At 41.5% G+C, this 23,382-nt stretch overlaps 1 protein-coding gene across 1 annotated transcript in view; it reads right to left on the bottom strand.

Moving 5' to 3' along the window:
• mpped1 (metallophosphoesterase domain containing 1) overlaps window positions 1–23,382 on the bottom strand; it is an 84,872-nt gene that overhangs the window by 15,134 nt on the left and 46,356 nt on the right. The window lies entirely within an intron of this gene.

Raw genomic sequence — 23,382 nt, 5'->3', positions numbered from 1 at the left:
AAAAGTGCATGCTTGACTGAGGTTGTGTGAAGTGCTTTGATTGCTCAAAAGGACTAGAAAAGCGCTAAGAACAAGTCCATTTACCATTACCCTGACCTCAATAATCTGCTGGCTGATCGTTTGTTGTAGAATTCATTCTCACAGTTTAATTTAAAGGACCCAGAAAATAAAGCGGAGCTGCTGTCCAGTACATAAGCACCTCACAGCACTGCATTTCCTTTGTTTCACCTGTCTGTATGACCGCTGTATTTTATTTATGTGTATTTTGTATCTGCCACTCCTCAGTGCATGCAAATCACACATGAAGAACTAATCATGGTGAAACACCCTGCGTTATTTGAGCAGAGCTCATTTCTATCATTTAATATCTGCTTTATAGTCAGAGATGAACACTAATAAAGAGGAAAACACATCAAAGCAAGATTTTAAAAACTGCAAAAGAAAACACATTTTTAGTAACATGACCAAACTGTTTCTGCATCGTGGATAAAGAGCATGTTGAACAACTAAGTGCTACAAAATGAGAGGGAGTTATATTGCAAAACAACATATACAGTAAACTTGTGAAATCTGTTGTGTTGAAGCTTCTTCGTGATGACGGTCTACGTGGAGTTTTTCTGATCTATGTAACTTTTGGCACTGGTAGCACATTTGTGGCCCAACCTCTGGAAGCTGTCTGCAACTTTAAGAATATCTCACGAAAATGTATGGAGATCATCAAAGTTGACACGCGATGCTGACCCATTATTCCTTAACAATGTTTAATGATGCTCTGATACGTGTAACCTTGTAATTGCGATGCCCGACCATGCTTGCTTTCAGTCGCTAAACATGCAGTTTGACCTTCGGGACATGAAAGCAGTAATAGGATGTAGAGCAAAGGGATAAATCAAATGGTTTTGAGGGAGATGGGTGAGTAGAAAGATATATTAAACATCTCCTTGCGCACAATCAAGCCTGGAATGCACCAGGATGAGAAGACAAGGGAAAAAAGAAGAGGAAAGCCTTGATGGCTGGGGCTCGTGTCCCTTTACTTTGATAGCGGACGCCTTGGCCGTGAGTGATGCAGAAGAAATTAACATGTCACTTACAATCTGTACTCCGATCCATCTTCCTCGACAACACGCTGCACGCTTGTGTACATGTGTGCAACCGCAGGCGACAACGTCCTCGGCTGCTGCCATGCAACCAACTTTTTATAAATTGCTGAGTGCAGTCACTCAAAACACCAACTTTATCGCTGCGGCCACTGCCGACACGTCTGTGCTCAGTGAAACATCAGATGAGGATTTTTCGGAATAATTTCCGGTGTGTGCCGATGTGTGTGGGCGGGTGTCTTACATGGTTAGGAACTTCAAAGACAGAAAGACAGGACTGAAGATAGGAAGAAATATCTGTCACAATGAATGTTTTCCACCTTTCCCTCTAATTAATAAAGCTAAAAATGGCAGCTTGGAGGTCAACAATGCGGGGACGGCTGGTCAACCAGATGCGACAGTGCATCATGGAAAATCACCTCCTGTTTCAGCTTGAGTGCGTGCGATTAAAATTCCATTACTTCTTGAAGATCAGAGACTAAACATTTCTGACGAATGATCCAACACTGCCCATGAACACAAGCTCAGTAATTTACATGGTGAATATTAAAACACTTGGACTGGCCTTAGCATATTAATGGAGCCTGTGGAATTTAATATTCATGTTGATCTTAACATAGATGTCTCAATTAAAACAGATGAGCTCAGCTATACGATTGATGCTGCGGATTCTCTCTGTGAGGGATAAAGAGCGAGTAAAGGAGAAGACGAAAGAAACCCTTGTGTTAATGACCAGCACGTGCTGATTCAGCTTAACAGCGATAGATAAGCAAAGAGAAAAATTCATGAAGACACTGATAACAAGTGGTGAGATGCTTGGATTGACACATAAACGCTCAAACCAACCATTTTGCTTGTTTTATTAAAATAAAGTACATTTTATGGTGTTTGCAGACTGTAGAGAGGCTGTAGTGAGAGTAGGAAGCTGATGAGAGCCACGAGAGGTGGAGGTATGCACTGGAGTGTCAGTGGAAGCCAGACAGAGTAAATGTGTGTGGATGAGAAGCAAACAGATGGAACGAGTTTCAGGACCCGTGTCAACCAACCACCTGCTCCCTTGATTCAAAGGCAAAGAATGAGACGGCGTCATTGCTCAGAAGGTTGTGTTTTATTTCATTGTTACACCTGGATCTGTTGTTTCTGTCTCTGTGATGGAGTGAAAGCTTAAGTTTAGATGCATCATTAGTTTTTCTTCCATTTTGCCACCATAGTTAAGGAGAAACACTGTTTGAGCATCACATTTCAATGCACTGTGCACAGATTTTAGTGCAGGGTATCATGTGAGACCATAGCCAAGTGTGCCCTACTAGTGTTGTTGCACTAGGGCACCAACGCTGTGCCTCACTGCTGAATGCAGCATCTTCCAAAAGGTGCACATTTTTACTTTAAAAGTCTACATTCTCCATTTCTGATTTGCAGGACACTCGTCAAATTTTCACTGGTGCTAAGTGGGTAGTTGGTCAGTGTTTGCAGAAAAAATGCTTCATCCAAATAAATAAGGGCAACTCTAGAATTCTGTTAGCATGGAGACTTTTGTTGCAGCACAGTATAGTGCACTAAGCAACAGTGAAATGCATGGGGGTTAAATGGTGTCGTTAGCATTTTAGCAATTGATCTTTCTGCCTGAAACCCAGCAGGTCTTTAGACTTCCGTGACTGCCCTGATGAAGATGAAGGCAAAGTCTCCTCTGGATGAAAGCCATGTGATTATGCCATCAACTGTTGTAACTTGGTGTGGAATTTAGTCAGTTTTCTACTTATTTTTTTTAACTGTAAGGAAAAGAATTAATGCTGAAACTGACACTATGCTTTGCAATATGGTTAGAAGAATATATCATTTCTAGTTTTCTGCATCTTCGGGCTCGTATGACGTTTTAAAGAAAGCAGAAGGAACTGATGATTGATCACTGAGCACCTGTCAGAACTTTTTGAAACATAGTTTGGTGGAATAAAAACTTATAACAAGATTTTCAAAAGGCTGCAAAATTTCCAAAGGAAGAAAAAATCATTATCTCAAATTCGTCATAAAGTCCCTAAAACACTGATGGTCTAGTCTATCATTTTGTCAACGAAGGATTATAGTACCTTTGCTAAAGCACTGGAGCTTGTTTTAATTTGGTACCATCAATCATTCTGTATGGGAAGGTGTCACTCTCTTTCAAACAGTTATATCTCATTTTACCAGCAAACCTCCTCATAGTGTCCACGGTGCCAGGAAAACGTGTCCGTGCCGATTGTAGGCGTCACAGTTACTAAAAAGAGATTATCTCCCGCGAGGAACTGACCGTATCTTCTTTCTAGGAGAGAACCACTCCTGTGTTTGCTGAGCAAACCCGGGAATAACTAAATGTAATTCCACTGATCATATCCCTGCTCCAAAGTGATGTTTTTTATCAGGTAACAGATTACAATGATACAGGTGATTTGTGTTAAGTTACAGGAGTAGAATCAGGCGTGCGGGCGTAGGGGGAGCGTATTAAAGATTCTGTTGACGTGCTGGGCTGCTGTTTGTTATGGCTTTTACAAGAGAAAAAAGAGGAGAAAACAGATGTTTGTGCTACAGAACAGTCCCCAGGCGCATCTTCGGGCTGCGCGGGGGGAAAAACACAACAGCCATGAAACCGTTACTTTCATTTCTCACACTCACACAAACGTTCAGAGCTACTGGCTTCACCTCTCCTAAGGACAAGAGGAAAAGTCAAACTTGAATGCATTTTTGCAGACCTATTTTCACTTGGGTTTTCATGCATGTGTTTAACACTGTCAGTGTATATATTTGTGCATGTCTGTATAACAGAGGGGCCTCAGATATCACCCGAGCGAGTCCACGAATCATTGAATGCCTCTTCTACCTCATTCTCTCTCTTCTTCATCTCATCACGTATCTGTGCCCGTTTCTCCTCCTCTCCTCTTTCTCCTCTTGACATATTACTCCATCTCTCTGTGAATGTGTGTCTCTCTCTCCTCATTTCTCCTCCTCACTCACCTCGTTAGCGAGGGAAACGACCTGCTGCCAGGAGAGCAGTCTGCTCTCTGTGAGGCCACGTTGAGAGGGAATTTTTGAAAAGCACATCAGCAGCGGAGTTATTCTGAGGTCCAGCAGGGAAGAGAGAGAAACAGGGTTTGGAGACAGGTCAGGAGGAAGTAGGACTGTACATCCAACTTTAATTTAAGACAGAAATCTGGCCAAAGGTCAGCGCATTTTTAAGTATCAAAAGCTGGCCCTTGCCAGGTTGGTTATGATTATTGTGATCTGGCCAAAGACATTTGCATATTTAGATTTTTAACAGTTACAGAGCAACAGTAACTGCTGGTGTATCACACGCCTGGAGGCTTGCTGGTCTACAACTGCCCCCTGATACTCCTATACATCCTTACATTTGTCATTCATTGTACATTTTCTTAAGTGCTGGGGCAGCTCTGATGCAAATATCTTTACAGATGTAATGATCGGAAAGCTCACTTGCTTCATTAAAGCCCTCATTGTGCTTGTTCCTTTCAACTGTCGTACACCAATGTTAGCCAAGCAGTTAGTAACAGAGCTAAACCTCTGACACTATGACTGTGGAATATGGAAAGGAGCAAATGTTATAACATCGGCTGAATGGAACTGCACAGCCGTGTCATAACCCTCTATAAATATCAAATTAATATTTCTCACTTAGTGTACCAAAATGCTACTACGTAGTAACACTCAGGTGAAAAAACAAATCCAGGTGTGATGGTAGAAAAAAGTGCTAAAAACACATGAACACTAGTCACAATGGAAGTGTTGAAAAGCAAAAGATGAAAAAAGGGATGTTGAAGTAAGCGCTGTGTTTTTAAAGTATACAAAGAGGAAGTAAGAACTACAGAAGATTAATATAACGAGGTCCATCCTAATGTTTAACACAGGCCCTGTGCTAATCATTACATGCACCGACACAGTGAAAACACCCAACTGTGATCACCTCTGCTAGATTTAATTAACTACTCACGACTTAACAACCCTAATAACAGCCTTGCAGGCAGGTTGGGTTGGGCCACAGCGGTGCGCGCACACACACACACACACACACACACACATACGCACACACACACACACACACACACACACACACACACACACGCACACACACACACACACACACACACGCACACACACACACACACGCACACATACACACACACACGCACACACACACACACACACACACACACACACACACACACACACACAGGTTTCTCCATACTTGTAAATGCATTCATGCCTGTAAAATTGTGATTTTATTTCAAACCACCTCTGCCTGACATCTATCTGTTTGCCTGTGCTTGCAAACCTTGCTGGGGAAGAAGTGAGCAGAGGGGCGCACATGATCCCATGAGACTTAACAGCTCTCGCAGAGGTTGATTGCAAAGTCTCTACTAAATCATCTGGCAGGTGAGACCACCTGCAGGTAAATTAACACTGGCTGCACCACACAAAGTACTTCTTGCATATGGCATTGATGTAACTCAGTTTTTACTCCTAATGACTGCTGGATGCAACAAAAATGTATTAATACAAAATTTTTAAAATGCAATATACAGTTTGATTAGTTAGAAGACACTGTCAAATCTTTGTTGACTACAACATCTCTTACTTTTGACTAGATAGACTGTGGCATTTAAACAATGCTCAGCTGGTACTGAGGGGCTCAGAGTGTGCCAAGATAATATCCCCCACAGCATTACACCACCAGCAGCAGCCTGGACTGCTGAGACAATCCAGGGTGGTTCTGACCTTATCATCTAAATGTTGCAGCAGAAATCAAGGCTCAGAAGAACAAGCAATATTTTTCCAATGCCCTGTTGTCCAAGTTTGGTGGCCCTGTGTGAATCCTAACTTCAACTTCCGGTAGCACTTTCTGCTACAGCTCAGTAATAAAGTGGTAATAGTAAGGTAACAAGGGGGAAACAAGAGGGTAATAAGGTGGTAATCTCTAAGTTACCATTTATGCAATTTATGCAATTGCCAACTAATATCATGGAAGCAACAGTGGTTACAATTGAGTAATATTATGCTGAAATTTATGTAATTGCATAATAAGGGCCCCAAAACTGGGGGTAACAATGTGGAAATAGAGCTTGGTAATAAAGTGGTAATAGTAGGGTAACAAGGAAAAAACAAGAATGTAATAATGTGGTAATTTCCAAGATATTACCACTCAGTTACCTGTGGTAGGTTCTGTGTAATAAGCATAAATAATAATAATAATAATAATAATAATAACAAACAGCCGGATTCCTACTTTCCATTTTGTCCCTGGATAAAGACAAAGAAGGAGTTGGGTGCCAACTGCTAACTTTAGCCACTGTTTGCCTCCTTTTTGTTTGCCTCCTAGATCCATGCTTGCATAAATCAGTGGATTATACCAATACATTTAAAATCAAACCCATATTATAGCTACTGCTGTAGAACTGCAAGGTAAGTAAAACCTTTTTTTATTCCTTTAGTTATATTTAGGACCATGTCTTTTGTAGTTATTAACTGTCACATACTGTCACCTTACACCACTAAGAGAGCAGCTAACAGTAGGTTAGTAGCTAATGTTAGCTTAGCTAATAATACCTAGAGTAGTTCTAAAAACTAAGGTTGGATAAAAGTAAGACTGTCATGAAAAAGCTGATCGTTATTATTGTAAATATGGACAGAGAACAAGATGCGGTTAGTAATACTTTCAATTTTTTTTCTCTGACAGTTTTTTTTTTTTGTGAGGAGTTTTTTTTTTTGTTTCCTGTTCTCATGCTGTTCTCCCATAGGTGCCCAGCCTGAGAAGAGGTCTCTTTTTTTCCTCTTGTACTTTTTCCCATTGTTGTGTAATTTTTCTGTGTTTTCTCTGCAACGCTGCCGATCTCCGACTGTATTCCCATGTGATGTCTTTGTTGTGTGTGTAAGTCGGGGGGTCCTATTCCTCTGCGGGGCAACCTGCATATGGCCAATAAAGCATTCAATCAATCAATCAATCAATCAATCAATCAAATAAGACATATATATTTGCCCCAAAAATTAAACACTCCAGTTTAGGTCATGTTTGCAGACCATGTGGTCTTCTGACATGTCGTATTTAAATCCACAAACTAAATGCACTGATTCTTATATAGCGCTTCTCTACTCTCCAAAGCACTGTATGCAACATGCCACATTCACCCATTCTCACAAGCACTTTCTTTACACGTAGTGCTTTCTAACTACATTCACACTCCAATGGATGCATCGCAGAGCAACTTGGGATTAGTATCTTGCCCAAGGATACGTGACATGCAGACTTCACGTGCAGACTGGAGGAGCCAGTGTTTGAACCACCAACCTACTGATCAGTAGGTGACCTGCTCTACCTCCTGAACTACAGCCACCCCAAACCTGTTGGGCAACTTATTGTGAACACTCCATTTGGCTCTGCCATGGACATGGTGAGGCTACATGTGCTTTATTTACCTATCAGCTTATTAGATAATGAAGAAACAGTAATGACCCTGCTTCTGTGTTCAAGAATGAATCCCTTCTCTTACTGACAGTCCCTCAGTGCGCAGTAAGGCTAACTGCAGAAATATTAGTGTGTTAAAAGTTCAGTACCTTAATGACGAGGGTCCCTGAAAGATTTAATTTTGAGAAGGCACAAACCCACCGGGATTTAATGACAAATACAACTGCATCATAAGAACAAAACCATAATGGTGATTTTAAAGAATGTTTAGCACAAAGGTCAATTAAGTTCAGTTGAATTTTATCTTTACAGCTCCAGATCACAACACCAGTGACTTCGAGTCACTTTACATCGTAAGGCAAAGACCCTACAATAATACAGGGAAGGCCCAACGATTAGATGACCCCCTACGAGCAAACATTTGGCAACAGTGGGAAGGAAAAACTTCCCGGTTCAGGTAGTGGCAGCCATCTGCCACGACAAAGACACACTATGTAAAAGGGCCAGAAGCTTACAAAGGAACCAGAACCAGATCGTGCCATACATTTGCCTAAATATGTTTATCCCCTCCAGTGGCAGTAATTAAGGGTGCACTCCAGGCACTTTAGTACAATGGACAGTGTCCTGACAACTAGATACTGCACTGCAGGATCGGCAACATTATGCTAGAATAGAAAAAAATGTCAGTGAACATGTTACAGATATGGTCAATAATATGCAAAACTGCAGTGTGCCAAATATATTAACTAACTGTATTTATTAGGTTGATAGAAAACATAATCCGGTGGCTTTAATGTTCCCTTCAAAATCGGTGCTTCAGTTAAGCTGTGTGGGAATGCAATTTGTAGGAGAGAGACGGCTGCGTGCCAGAGCGAACACTGCCATGAAAAAGTTAAACCTATTAGAAACGTCTGTTATGGATTTCATTATTTTTTGACGAGCCTGCCACATCGAACAGCCAACTCAAAAGCTCCGAGTGAGTTATTACATCTACAAGGCTGCGGTATTGATCAACACGCAAAATTATTATAACGTGTGACCGCTAGCATAAGGAATTACAGGCCATTCCAACATGTCTGGAAACGCTTTGCAGAGCAATCCAGGAATTCCTGCACACATTTGTAACCGAAGCTTTTAACGACATAGACAAAAGGACACATTCACAGGAACCTTTATGACATCCCGTTCTAAATTGATTTTCCCTTTGCAGCTGTAACAGCATCCACTCTTCTGGGAAAGTTTTCCACACCTATAAAATTTTTCCCACTCATCCCAGAGAGCAATTGTTGGGTTAGATACTGATCTTGGTGTTTGATGAGACATCAGTCAGGACTTTGCGCAGGCCAGTTAAGTATTTCCGTTCCAACCATCAAACAACGCCTTTATGAAGCTGAAGCAAGCTTTCTTCTCACTGGACCAGGAAAATAATGATACGTCTGTCTTTACACTGTATTAGACTGAAACGTAATATTAAAACGTAAGTCTTAAACGACTAGAATGACAACAATAGTGATAGAGACAAGATAATACAAAGCAAAGTCAAGAAATCAAAGAAGGCAGCAAAACACAATCGAATATTTAGAAAAAGAATCAAATTTTCTTGAGTACAGATTCAGTATTGTGTGTTTCGAAAAGCAGGGGCTCCACCAGGCCTGCTTTCATTCACCATCCCCTCTCTCCTCCCACACAATGGGATTAGCAGTGCTTATTTAAGCTAATTTGACTCAGTCAGTTTTAACTCAACAGACATGGCGACACTCGTGGACATAAGCAGGCATGTGCGCAGAGGCAAAATCTGCACATGTGCTTCAGTGTTCACATAGCCTGTGGTGGTACACGCCAAGCATGCAAGAGTTTGACTTGCTCGGCCCACTCAGCCCAGCGGGACGCCGAGCGACACAGAGGGGGAACAAGTTGTTTTATATGGCGCAAAGAGACAGTTCTTCACGTTAATTATTTATCGTGACTCAAAACCACTGTGGACGCACGCTATTCGATTCCCCCAGTCGTGGACAGACTTTGATGTTTAATCACGAGCAGCACACACGCAAGTCCAACCACCATAGTGGCTTGATCCTCACAGCAGGAACACAGAGAGGCAGAAACAGGGCAGGAGAACAAGAGCCACTGAATGAGAGGATGGGGGGACAGACAAAAAAGAGGACGGTAAAATACACAAATGAAGAGAAAGAAACGGGAATCATTAGTTAATAGATGAGGGCATGATGAAAGAGATAGAGAGAGCAGGGAAGGAAGAGAGGAAGAGAAGCAGTGAGGGAGGAACACAGCGCTAGAAGCAGGATTAGAGATGTGACAGAGACTCGCCTGCAGCATCTTTCTCACTGTCAGAGTGTGTGTTGTGGTGTACTAACACCACCTTACTCCATCCAACACACACACACACACACACACGCACACACACACACACACACACGCACACACACACAGGTGTGCTCAATGTTCTTAAACTGATAGAAAAGCATTTTTTACATTATTAGTTCCTTATGGAGAATGTTAACTTAGAATAGAACAAAACAGCCTCTTATTGTCAGCAAGATGTTCAACGAAATTATTTAAATTATCTGCACATGTACAACTTTGTCATAAAGAAAATCATTTTATTTATCTCTCCTCTGTCATTACCTCAGCCAAACGACTCTTGCTGCCTAAGCCTGAGCAGCCTGTTGGCAAACGTCATGTAATATGACTAATAACTTATAATTTTCATATCAATATATTTTATCCTGGAAATGGCCTTTAATGAAAAAAAATCCTTAAAGTTCAACAGAATAAGATTTAATTCCATTTAATTCAGTTGTTGATTAAATTATTATAAAGTGCCAGACAGTCACGTCAAGGAGCTTTACATTGTTATGCAAAGAGCCTGCACTGTTAGAGAGACAACAGTGAGAACCATCAGGAGCAGCATTGGGAAAGTGGAAGAATTCCCTTTAAACAGTAAGAAGCCTCACACTCGGGGGGAGGGGGGCATGTGCTGCACCTGGTTGTGCTGTAATGGGAACGAGGAGACAGAAGAAGGAAAAAATAGAGATGCCACAAACAATAGAAAGGACAAAAATCAAACTCAATAAATACAAGACAAAAGACAGTGACATGCAGCAGGTAAAATAAGTATTAAACACCAGTTTTCCAAGTAAATATGTTTCTAAATGAACTACTGACACGAAATCATCATCAGATGTTGGTAACAACCCATCAGATCCAGACATACAAAGAAGTCAAACCAGAGATGCTCATAAGCACGTAACACGTGAAGAAAAGAAAGTCGTGACACCAGCTGAAATCTATCAGTAATTAGAAAGCACTCCTGCTACTTAGTGCACATTAACATCAGCTGGTTCAACTGATGGCCTATAAATGGTGTGTCATTACCAAGGTGTCGCGCAAGAAACATGTCACGATGGGTACAACCAGCGAGCGCTCCCACAACCTCATTGTTACAAAACATACTGATGCCATTGGTTACAAAAGAATTGAATAAATACTGGAGGTTCCAGTGAGCTCTGTTGGGGCCGTAATCATCATGGTGTGGCTCTGTTTTTCAGCAGACAGCACTCGCACGCTTCATATAATCGAAGGAACACTGAACAGAAAAATGGACAGAGACATTCTTAATAAAAATCTGCTGCTATCTACCAGGATGATTAACCCTTTCATACATGAATTATGACAACCTCAATCAGGATTTTTTTTCTTAAGAGACATAAAGACACATCAGTGTCCACTGCTGTGGTTTATGTGCAAGTATCCCATCAACACCAATACAAGAAAACAGCCTTTGAATAGCTGTCCACTGTAGTGACCACTATGCATGAGGGTTAAGATGAAACCAGGGTGGACGTTTCAGTAAAACAATCATCCTAAACACACGGCCAAGGGCTGGATAGGTTGTTACCAACATGAATGATATGATATTACATGTCCCATTATACTTTTTATAAGTTTTTCTTTGGGCATTGGCTGCTTTTCCACTCATGTCTACTCCAGTGTTTTATTCCAAGGAATACTTTTGTTTCGGTTTGTTAGCTGAGACACTTGAAACTCGACTCAGTGTTGTGTCTACACATAGCAGAAAACTTAGAATAGAACCCATGTTATCTCGTGTCTTTACCACCAGCCTGTTCCAAAAGTACTTCATTTGTTCCCATTTCTTCAGCTGAATCTCTGAAAAATGCCAAAGACACAGTGTGCCAGGCACAAAACTGTTTTTTTGCACCAACAAGGTGATTCTGAAATTCTGCTATTAGATGAAAACGTGGCACATCTTGACATCTTGGTGCACAGTTTGTTCTTTAAAAATTTGAGGAAATTAGTCGAGTAGAGAACCAAAAAAGAAGTGGCAGGCCTAAAAAACTGAACCGTATATAAAAGTCCCTAAGAAGCAGGAAATAATCCAGCTCAGGCCAAATATCGACCTGAGAAACAAATCCCCTCAGCTGACCCATCTTCTGTTTGCTGAAGATCGGTCACAAATATTCTGAATGCAACAGTGGCTCTCAATAAGCCGCTTTAAAAGAAAAGAAACACAAAGAAAAGGCTGAGATGTGAGAATTGGAGCGAACATCAATGACTTATGGAGTGATTTATCCAAATCTGAACATTTCAGGTCAAACGTTGTCAGTGTGTAATCAGGGGTCACCAGACAGGTAGTACATCTATAAAACATGATGGGGGCTGGTATAAATGGTTATGGGGGTGGGGTGATTCACAATTGGTATATACAAAAACCAAATGCGATGACCATAAACAAGCTTTATGATTGTAAACTAATGGATTTTATTCTGACTGCAGTTAAAATTTGTGGGAGATCTCAAATTATTTGTAGCGACTTTTCAGATTCAACTTTTTTTTCAAGTTATCTGATGTGGATGGGAAAAAATCTAGGTACAAACCTGTCAAAGCCTCATATTTTGATATTTGATCAATAATCTTGAGACGTTGGCTCTCATTCACTTTGATTTTGTCTTTTAAAATGAGTTTGATTACTCTGGAGGTTCATGTACAGTTGGTTTAAAGAATATTGGATTTTTTAGCTGCACTGCTCCTTTAATCTGCCCTTTTTGTGGCCTCAGTTTCACCTGTGTGGCGGTGAGTGTGTCCTCGCTGTAAACCTCTCTGCAGAGAGGCAGATTGGAGACATGTTGGCCCTCAGCATGACTTATGTAACTCACAGCAGGTCACAGAACACACACACACACACACACACACACACACACACACACACACACACACACACACACACACACACACACATATATTATCACTCTTAGCTCTTTGTGTGTGGGGAAGGGAGGGGGGATAATTTTATTATCACCTATCTCGGTGTTTAAGACAGATCTGTGTGATGGTGTAATTGCAGGTGAGCAGTGAGTGCAGCAGGGGTCTCTGCAGAAAGCAGCAGAAGGATAAGAAGACTGCCAGCGTGCTGATCTGCACACAGTGTTATACTAGACACAGTCATCTTTCCAGTGATACACTAGCAACACACACACTGTCAGCAGTGGGCCCAGTTGGGTTTGGTTTCCTTGTGTGTGTCCAAGCATCCTGTGAATCCTGGACAAGGACACTGTGGCATCACAGAGCCCATCTGTGGGACAGAGAGTGGGGACATCTGTCCATTTGACACACACAAATGGTGTGTGTGTGTGTGTGTGTGTGTGTGTGTGTGTGCACTTGTGTGTTGCTCACAGCTGTGTTCACTCACAGCTTTCACACCCATCAGCACCATTACACAGAAATACTATGATATTGCACACATTCCCAGTGAGTGTTACATGCCAACTACTATCTCACGGTTTATGGGATGAACTGCAACTGCACATATGTATGTGTGAGTGGAATACAGTTGTTATCTGTAGTGCATAGAAAGTATTTTTCAATTAACACAAACATGCACACACATATATTGAGGGCTCAACCAACAATTATTATGATAATGATCCAGATGGAAATCAGTAATGGAAGAAAAGGATGAAAGTGGAAAGTAGGGTTAAAATTTTTAAACAGTCAATATAATTGATATAGTCTACGTCAGGGGTCGGCAACCTCTCTGATGATGAGTGCCATTTAAAATTTCCTCAGAAGCCAACATGATTGCATTAGCAATAAATTTAATAACGCTCTATATTGACAGTTACACACTATGTAGAACAACTTCATAGAATTATATTTGTTCGCAGATGTCGGCGGCTATCAGCGAATAGTTATCAGCTATTTGGAAACAAAAAAAGACACTTTTTAATCCATAACAGCAAATGAACTGTACAACAGAAAATACAAATGCTATTTATGGTCTCCTCACAACAATGATAAGAAAAATAAACTGAGCCAATATAGCATGTTTGTTGATACAGAGACACACATGTTACTGTGATCTCTGGTCTCCACTCAGACACACAGGTCTCCGAGTGTCCAGCATTCAGGACACTGAGGACTCATGTGAGAGAAAATCTGCTCACACAGACATGTAGAGCCAAGTACTGTCAATAAGGCCTCTACAATGTTCTGAAGACCAGCAGGTGAACATGCAGCTCCATGAACACGCACAGCTGTGGATTCCAGCTGCGCTCGTAGTTCTGCAAACTTTGACCCCACAGAGTCGAGCTTTTCAGTTCAATCAGCTGCATTTCGATGTTGCATTAACTGGCAATAACTGAGCCAGTTAATGCGAGACAAATCCAGCTGCTCATTAAAGCTTTCTGGTTTGATCAGAAAAGAAAACATTGGTCCAAACACCTGAAAGTCCCCAAAACGCATAGTGAATTCTGTCTCGAGTCTACGGATGTATCCGTGTATCTCCGTGGTGCTGATGCTGTGCTGAGCAGAAAGCTCCTGAAGCATTTGAAGTGTCGGAATGTGGAAAGCTAACAACGTCCCTCTCACCAGTAGGCTAAGTTATTTTTAGCCAATTACAAGTTGAATCTGGTAGTTGGGGTTGTTAGCTAAGATACCGTCATTAAGAAGCGACACAGCTAATGTGTCTATGTGAGCTAATTTGCGATGTGCACCGCTGGCCCAGCCATTTATTTTTTGATGCACCTTCTCAGATTAATTCACTGCGTGTCGTGCTCAGGGCTGGACTGGGACACAAAATCGTTTTAATTAGAGACCGGCCCACCAGGTATTAAAGCCATAAAGCCTTTGAATGAAAGCAAACGCTGTTGTGACAGTGATGTACGCTCTCTGTGCCCCCCTTTCCCTGTTAATGCCCTACCTGCCCCCCTGGCAACACTTTGCTAGACCCGCCCCTGCACAGTTACCAGCTGTCAGCTATGTAAAAAAGGATCCTGGTGTTATTTGTCTCTCAGAAACAGTTCATAACTTCAACTCATTCATGTCACCTAAAAGGTAAACCTGTTTCTCCATCACCTGTTCAGCTCTGATGATTCAGTAAGGACATCTCCTGGTTTCATCTTCATGTTTCCCTCTCACCAGATATACAAACCGACATCATGACCAGCAGCTTTACAGCTGTGGCTCCAGCAAACATCAGCTGATACTAGAAATTAATATTAAATAAATTCTAACAACAGCTGATCAAGCTTAAACGTGCTGCTGTTGTTTTTTAGCGCGACATCCGCTGGTTTCCTCTTTCTGGCGCAAACTGGGAGATAAACAAACGAGAGAGAAAAGCCAATCAGCTGATCATTGATCAGTTTCATGATTGAAGTAGCAACAGGAGAGAGAGGGGGAGAGAATGAGAGAAGAAGAGGCAGCTGTGCAACGTAACGACAGAATAAATCCAGCTTTGTGCCTTTTTCATTGTAGCTGAAGTCCGGGACAAACTGCGTCTCTTCTCAGCTCAATACGAAACGTGTAATATTTTCTCTGAATGAGGGACCATTCCATTTTTAAGGAGCCGTTGGAAACTCTACTAACTAACCTTATGAATAAAGTTCACTATCTGTAACATCATAGCACCACCCATAGCTGGACTGGCCATTGGGCATTTGCCCGGTGGGCCGCTGGCGATTTTTTGTTTTTATGGGCCGATCGATTTTTTTTGGGGGGGAAGGGTATAAATAATGAAAGGTGTTGGATTGGCCAATTGGTCATGATCGACTCTGGGCTGGACCAATTACAGCCGAGGAGGTCGGCTGCACCCTCCCCCTTGTTTAGCAATCTTATAGACGAACTAAAGAAAATGGAGAACAAAATGGAAAGGAGGTGCAGAAAAAATTAGGGCCAAAAAGAAACAAGCCCTTCAGGCAGATGCTGCCAAATGTGTAAAAATAACTGAATTGTTTGGCGGTAGCTATGGCATAGCTTCCACAGATTTAGCAACATCAGCAAGTGGTGGAGGCCAGCAGGTGGATAAGGGAAAGGGGAGGCAAGAGGAGGAGAGACCGAGGCGGCTGCCGGTCATAGTGGCAGAGGAACTGAACTTCAGGTAAGAAGTTATGACCTGCTGTCTGTGTCAGATATAAACCAAGTTTAGTTGTAGTTTGTTTTCGTTGTGCTGACTTTTTACAGTCGCTTAGAATAACTGGTACTGCGTACTAGCTAGCATGACGGAGTTTAAATACTGCTGGGCGGGTGCTATGAAGTTACTGATAGTACATTTTATTTTATGCTTAAGGTTAGTTTCTCAAACTCCTCAAAATCTTAACAAATTGTGCCAATCCTTACATGTTGCACCAGGCTGATTTATCATCTAAAGTGGAGAAGTCTGTGACAGAGGAGACAGAAGAGCAGCAGAGAGAGAGATGGAGAGATGACTTTATGTCATCCGTGAGGGATGCATTTGACATGTGTTTCACATATTATAGCCCAACAAGTTACTTATAGCAATTTAAATACGAGCAATCAGTTTTTGGCAAATACCGGCTATTACAGTTAATAATACAACAGCTTCTTGCCATTTTTTGTGTTTCTTTTTATCGCTGTGTAACTGAGTTGAATTGAAAGCCTGCATGCGCTAGTACCTCTTGCCACAAGTTCCCAGAATCCGTTGCGGTTTTACCCCTGAATGACGTCACATTTTTGGTGGGCCGGTCTCTAGTCAAAATGCCCGGGCCGATTTTTTGTGCCAGTCCAGCCCTGGCACCACCCAGCTGTATAGAAACTCCGTCATGCTAGCTAGCACGCAGTACGAGTTATTGTAACTGACTGTAAAAAGTCAGCACAACGAAAATAAACTAAACCTAAACTTGTTTTATATCTGACCCAGATAGACTGCAGGTCATAACTTCTTACCTGAAGTTCAGTTCACCTGACACTCGGACCTGCAGCCACCTCGAGGCTCTCCTCCTCCTGCCTCCCCTTTCTCTCATCCACCTGCTGGCCTCTGTGGGAGCTCCGCCATAGCCACCACCAAACAACTGAGTTATTTTTCACATCGGCCAGCATCTGGCCAATCCACCACCTCTCATTGTTTATACCGTTACAAAAACCCCCCCGAAAAATCACGGCCAATGATCACTCCAGCCATGGTCGTGCCATCAGTTAACCCTTTGCACGCCAGCTGTGGCACGCGTGCCCAGGGTTGCCGACCCCTGGTCTACTTTATTTTACAGTGAAGTAACATGTTCAGAAAAGGTAAGTAACAAAAAAAAAGAAAAAACAACATCAGGAAGGATGGTTCAAACAAAGCCGGAATCCAAAAAGCAGGCTATAAGAAGCAAGAACAGGTAAGAGGAAAACTGACTTTAGATTTCAAAGTTACCCTGTAAAACTAAATCATTTCAGAACAACAGCTGTGAAATACCTTTCAGACAGGATCCCAGTATAGTGACTGTGCTTATTGATGTTGTAAGGACAGCTGACAGATCTATCCTTCTTGTACTGCTTGGCTGAAGTGCAGTGTTTGATACAGGAGACCATACGACTCTGAGTCTATAGCACTGGGTTGAAATATATCGGGGACAGCTGTGTAATGGTTTATGTCATTTTTGACCAGTCAGAAAGTTTTGGTTTGTATTCATGAGCACAGCCTTCCTTACTCTAACTTGTGGACTCCATCAGCTGTCTACACTAGGACTTACATCTGGGCCACAGAGAAGTGGCATTTCTTTCAGCTATGCTGTTTATCAGTGTTGGGAAGGTAACTTTTAAAATGTACTCCACTACAGATTACAGATTACATGCCCCAACATGTATTTTGTAGCGTATTCCGTTACGTTACTCAATGAGAGTAACGTATTCTGAATACTTTGGATTACTTAATATATTATCATGCTTTTTACAACTACATTAATGTACTATTGCTGTGTGATTCATTACTGAAGGTTACTCTCCACACCAACACCAGCTAGATGTTTAAATCTTAATATAAATGAGTAACAGTAGGTGGACATTAGGTAAGGCTGCACTTTTTGCAGTGATCTCGTACAGAAAACTATTCGGCCCGTATATAAAACAGGTCCGCGGCTCCGAATCGTAGTAAAGGGACCTCTGGCTGATACGTCGGGTACGTAGCTGAAAACTAGCTTTACTTTGTTGTCTGGGTCAACTTTGCTAGCGAGAGACAGAGAGAGGCGTTGAAAGGCTGCTGCAACGGGACTTATTCGTTCGGAGGAAAACACGAACACAGAGTGCAGTCGAGTCTTAATAGCTTACTTACAGCTGGGCTCGTCAGGCTCTCTGTTTGGCTGCAGTGGTTATTATTATATTTACATGCTTCCAGCTCCCGTTTCTGCTCCGTGACAGCTCGTACTTTTCCTTTTTCTCCCTCCCTCGCTCACAGACACATCACGGGTACGGCAGTCCATTCTCCCTGCAGCACGGACTACACTGCCCATCAGGCTGCATTGTTTAGGGCGTAGGTGTCAAACTCTGGCCTAATTACATTTGGCCCGCGAAGCCATACCAAATTACTATCAGAGCTGGCCTACTGGTATTATACAGCTAATATATATATTGTTTAGTATTAAGCTTTGCTTGTTCCATATTCAGTTTTTCAGCAAAACGTGTTTGAGTCCATAAGAAAAGATTCATTCTTATATCTGGAGGATTAAATATATTTCAATAAATATTCATGTTAGCCCGCGACTTTGTTCCAGTTTTGAATTTTGGCCCACTGTGTATATGTGTTTGACACCCCTGGTTTAGGGCGATGCCTGTAACACTCTGCTATTGCCTTCATATTTAATCATTTAAAAATGTATTTCTTCACGTCATTATGAGACGTGAGATTGAGGCACGGGCATTTCAGCCTCTTAATGCGTTTTTGTTTGGGTTTCCACCGGCGTGGAATTACCAAACATAGAGAGGGCACAGCCTAACATATGAAACAGGAAAAGACCGCCGTGTAATCCATTTATTTCAACAAAGTAACTGTATGCTGAATACCACCTTTTTAAACGGTAACTGTAACGGAATACAGTTACTCATATTTTGTATTTTAAATACGTAACGGTACATGTATTCCATTACTCCCCAACACTGCTGATGAGACACATCTGCATCTCACAGTAACGACTCAACAAACCTCTCCAATGTTAAAACCAATATCAAGAGAAATCACTGGTCTAGGATGCAGCAAAGCTCAAGTCCTCCCTTAGTCCTTAATCCATCCCACGATAAATCAGTTGTGGCAAACCTGCGTGTGATATTTGATTTTAGTAGTCACCCAGTCCTGCTGCTAATATCTGAGGATTATTGCAAAGATATGACCAACACTGAGTTTTAGTGATACTCGGACTATGTTTGATGCTTGTATTTCTGGTCAGTTCGATTATTGTAATGGTGTCTTATCAAGTATCAGTAAGAAATCAATTAGTGCTGTCAAACGATTAATCAGAGTTACTGTGATTAATTTTTATTAATCACGATTAAATTCATTTTTATTCTATGTTAATTGCATTTCATTGTGCATGAGCAAACAGACTCAAGAAAAAAGGGAATATATACGCACTTTTATTGAACATATTGAACATTCATGTTAACAAAAAACTGTAAACATTTATCCACATTGATGTGGCCCTGTTACTAAGACTAACTTGCTGTCATTGTCCGAGAGGAGAGCTGGCCGCTTCTTATGTTGCCTGCAACTGAGAACAGTCTCTCGCACAGAACGGGGGTTACAGGAGTGTCCAGATATTTGCAAGCGAGCAGTGTCAGCTTATCATGACCTCCTGAATGAGCTGAGCACCACTCCAAGGGACAGTCCTGCACACTAATGATCGGCTCTGCTCTGTACAAGTGCATGATTCTGTCAGGCAGAAACTCAACATCGAATCCTGAGCCCATCTGTAAAAGACTCATTTTCTTGGGTGACCCATCTTCACAAATCTGTTGAGGTGGGGACTGATCAAGCAGCGTTCTTCCAAGTGTGGTCTACACCCTCTCTCGGTCACTCTTGGGGAGGCACTTCAAGTCCTTGAAATGAAGAACCAAAGCTACGTAAAGCGTTCAACGACGATATTAACAGGTCTGCAGTTTGTTGCAATCCACTTGGCAATTGTGTCAATCGATTTGTCCGAGGTAGACTTACTGAGTCACCGACGCTTCGTGAGTGGTTTGTCGCAAGTTGGGCGAAGCATTAGCCAAGGTGCTAGCAGCATCCCCAAATAATGTATGCTTCATTTCACTAGCTGGGCCCACGTCCTCATTTTAGGATTTGAAAAGGGTGACTGAGGGTGGGGCACGTAAACGAGAATGAACACCTTGCAGAACTGGGGGAACCTATATAGATGACAGCCAGAAGGAGCGTGTTTGGAGGCGTGGTGCTGCTCCTGAAATTCCCGTACATAATCTCCAAATTTTGTGAGTTGTGCACAAAATTTTGTCATGTGTGAAGGTAACTCTTCTTGGACAAACTGCCTGAAATGCTTTTACAGGGACATTTCAGGGATTTTGAATCATTCTGCGCTGCAGATGGATTAATTGTGTCAAAAATTTTAATTAGATCTGCGTTAACAGATTCATTTTGACAGACCTAAAATCAATACATAGTCTTTAAAACGTTCAAAATATAGCATCAAACCTTTGTGCAAAAAACAAGAAAAGTGAACATATACAGACCAGTCCTAATGGACCTTTGCCTGTTCTCCAGAATACACACTGGAACTGTTGTCCTCATTTAAATGTTCGATCTTTCCTGGAAGTTTTTATCTTATACATTTGTTCATGGCCTTTATGTCTTATTGCTAATTTTATTCTTTAAAGTTTTATTTTTATGGTAATTTCAAAGTATTCTTCACTACAGAGCCACAGAACAGTGTCTTATTTTTACTTTTCATTTTTGAGGTTGCACTTCAATCTTGTACGGCCTATTTTTAAATTGATATGATGTGGAAATGCATGCACATCTACAGCAAAAGTGGGGCAGGAGCTGTGCCAAAAACCATATCAACACATGAAAAAACCAACAATTCTGTGTGATGACAGCATGATGAAGAGCAGCTATGCTTGAAAAGCTCCACACCACCAATATGCAACAAACAGGTAAAATTGGAGTTCTGCAGAGTGCAAGCTGTTGATTTTTTCCATCTATTTTAATTGAAATGCAAATTGTTTTTATAATATATTCCTGCACTTTTTTTAAGGTCTATTGTTTGTTTATTGTGTGTTTGGGAAGCACTTTGTAATGCTGGTTTGAGAAGTGCTATACAGCTATTTGGGCTGTTTTGGGGCTGTATTGTTTTAACATCACTTTCATTCAAGTGTTTCTAAATACATTTTTTCAAAGACACTCTCTGTGTCAGACATCAGAAACCAGCACCGGTGTTGGATAGCTGTCTTTCTAACGCTTAAACATATTTCCAAACAATAGATGATGAAGCTCTTCACCTTCTCTTGTGCCAGACATTTGAATTTGATTGTATATCTGTCTTTTAAACTAGTGTCAATTTCCTGGTTCAGTTTATTACTTCGTACAAAGACAAATCCAGAAAGTTTAAAGCTGCAGGGTGCAAGGACAGCTGTGACTGGCACATGTGCTCAGACACTGATTTAGGGAGTGCTTTATTTGCTCTAATATTGCACGATCATTTAATTGTGGATAATGATGTTGGAGATTAACATTTGTTTAATTGTTCAGTCCTGCAAGAAAGGATATTAGTTAAACAGGAGCCAAAACTTAGCAAATACTCAACAAGAAAGCCAACAACATGATATTAACCTGGTAAAGATGAATCTGCCGAGCAGCCCCTATTAACACTTATTTTTAGATAGTTTATCACATCTGGACTGTGGAAACTGGCCCGTTGGCATTCGTTGCACAGTATGTTTCATTTTTACTGTTTTTATATATTGACAGAAGATTTTTCAAAACAAAGTCTGATTCTGAATAATATAAACTCACCAACGACGTGTATAACTCGTTATCGCTGTGATATCGTTGTGCATCACGCTTAGCAGGAAGTCCCACAGATATCTGTCTGTCTCCACAGTGGGACAGATGGAAGGCAGGTTTTATTGCACACATTTCTCCATCTGAATTGATATAAGTAAAGTTATATATACCTGGGTTATCAATAACTCAATAAAATGAGTGTGGATGGATTAAAGAAGATTCAAACTGTTATTCTGATGCTTTGAAACAATTTATTTAGTGCAGCAGAGCATCACTCTGACAAAAAAGGGAATGTAATCATAGATTGGATGTAACTTTGAATCATACGTGAACACTCTGGAGGAGCCTCAAACAACCAGACAAAAAAAACAGCAGCAGGAAAGTTGTCCAACCAGAGAAGGGAGGGTCACATAAAACAACTGCACAGGTTTCACTCCGTCATCCATTCCCCAAGTGAGCGCTATTACTGCCTTCCTCCAAAATGTGCATGGCCATCATACCAACTTTCTCTCACAAACAACGTTTGTCCATGCATCTAAACTGTACGTCTATCCATCCATTTATCCCCAAGGCAGTAAAATCTGCTTGTTTGCTGAGATGCCGAAAATTCACACCTCAAGGCCTGCATCAATTACACACACACACACACACACACACACAAAACACACACACAAAACACACACACCTGGCAGGTCTCCATCTCCCTGATGTTTTACCGTTTTTAATAAAAGTGTCTGCCATCACAGGGAGAGATAGAAGACGCACGCGTGTGTGTGTGCGTGTTGTGTGTGTGTGTGTGTGTGTGTGTGTGTGTGTGTGTGTGTGTGTGTGTGTGTGTGTCTTTAAGTGTGCAGACTTTGCAGCAGAGGAAGGCTTTTGGGATGAGGAACGATGGATAGTCAGACAAACAGAAAGACGCAGAGCAAGCAGTGAAAGTAGTGATGGAGGAAAAAGGGAAAGGATGCTGCCAGATACGTGAGGAGCCAAGACAGGCACTGGGGGAGGACATCAGTGGACAGGCAGAGGGAAGGCATCAAACACAGGATTAGTGACAGATGACGTTCAAGTCCCCTGTTTCTACTCTGCTTTGCTTTTCTGACACGCCAGCCCTTATTGTCCAATCACCGCGGAGCGCCAGAACTGATTCCGTCTCACCTCAGAAAGACAGATTCATGTCATACATCCTGAGACTAACAGGGAGTCAGATCCTTTTAGTACTGGGCTCTGATACAGTCAGAGGGTAAAGCCATCTTTCACTAAAGGCACGTCACACTTAACCTCAGTAAAATATTCCAGAGCTGCATGTTTTTATGACTGCAGGATAAGATCCAGCAGCTTCATGCACCATTTTAAACACATTTCTCCCATATTCAATCTGACGTTTTGGTTTTTTTATATATGGTCTTTTTATTAGGAAGCTTTTGTTCTAGACTAGAATTTAACTTTAGGATCTGCAGGTTTGATGAAAGCTTCACTGCCCAACCCAAGCTCACATTTAACAAAAGGTTGGTTTAGCATGCCAGCGAGCCCATTACAGTCTGTCAGTATATGTTATGGTTAGTTTGAACTGTGTGACAGAACAA

The sequence above is a fragment of the Diplotaxodon limnothrissa genome, linkage group LG17 (genome assembly GCF_057381915.1).
Source record: "Diplotaxodon limnothrissa isolate DT_005_m linkage group LG17, D_limnothrissa_male_GT1.1, whole genome shotgun sequence".
Taxonomy (NCBI): domain Eukaryota; kingdom Metazoa; phylum Chordata; class Actinopteri; order Cichliformes; family Cichlidae; genus Diplotaxodon; species Diplotaxodon limnothrissa.
The sequence above is the reverse complement of the archived record's forward strand: the minus strand, read 5'-3'. Positions and strand labels throughout refer to the sequence as shown.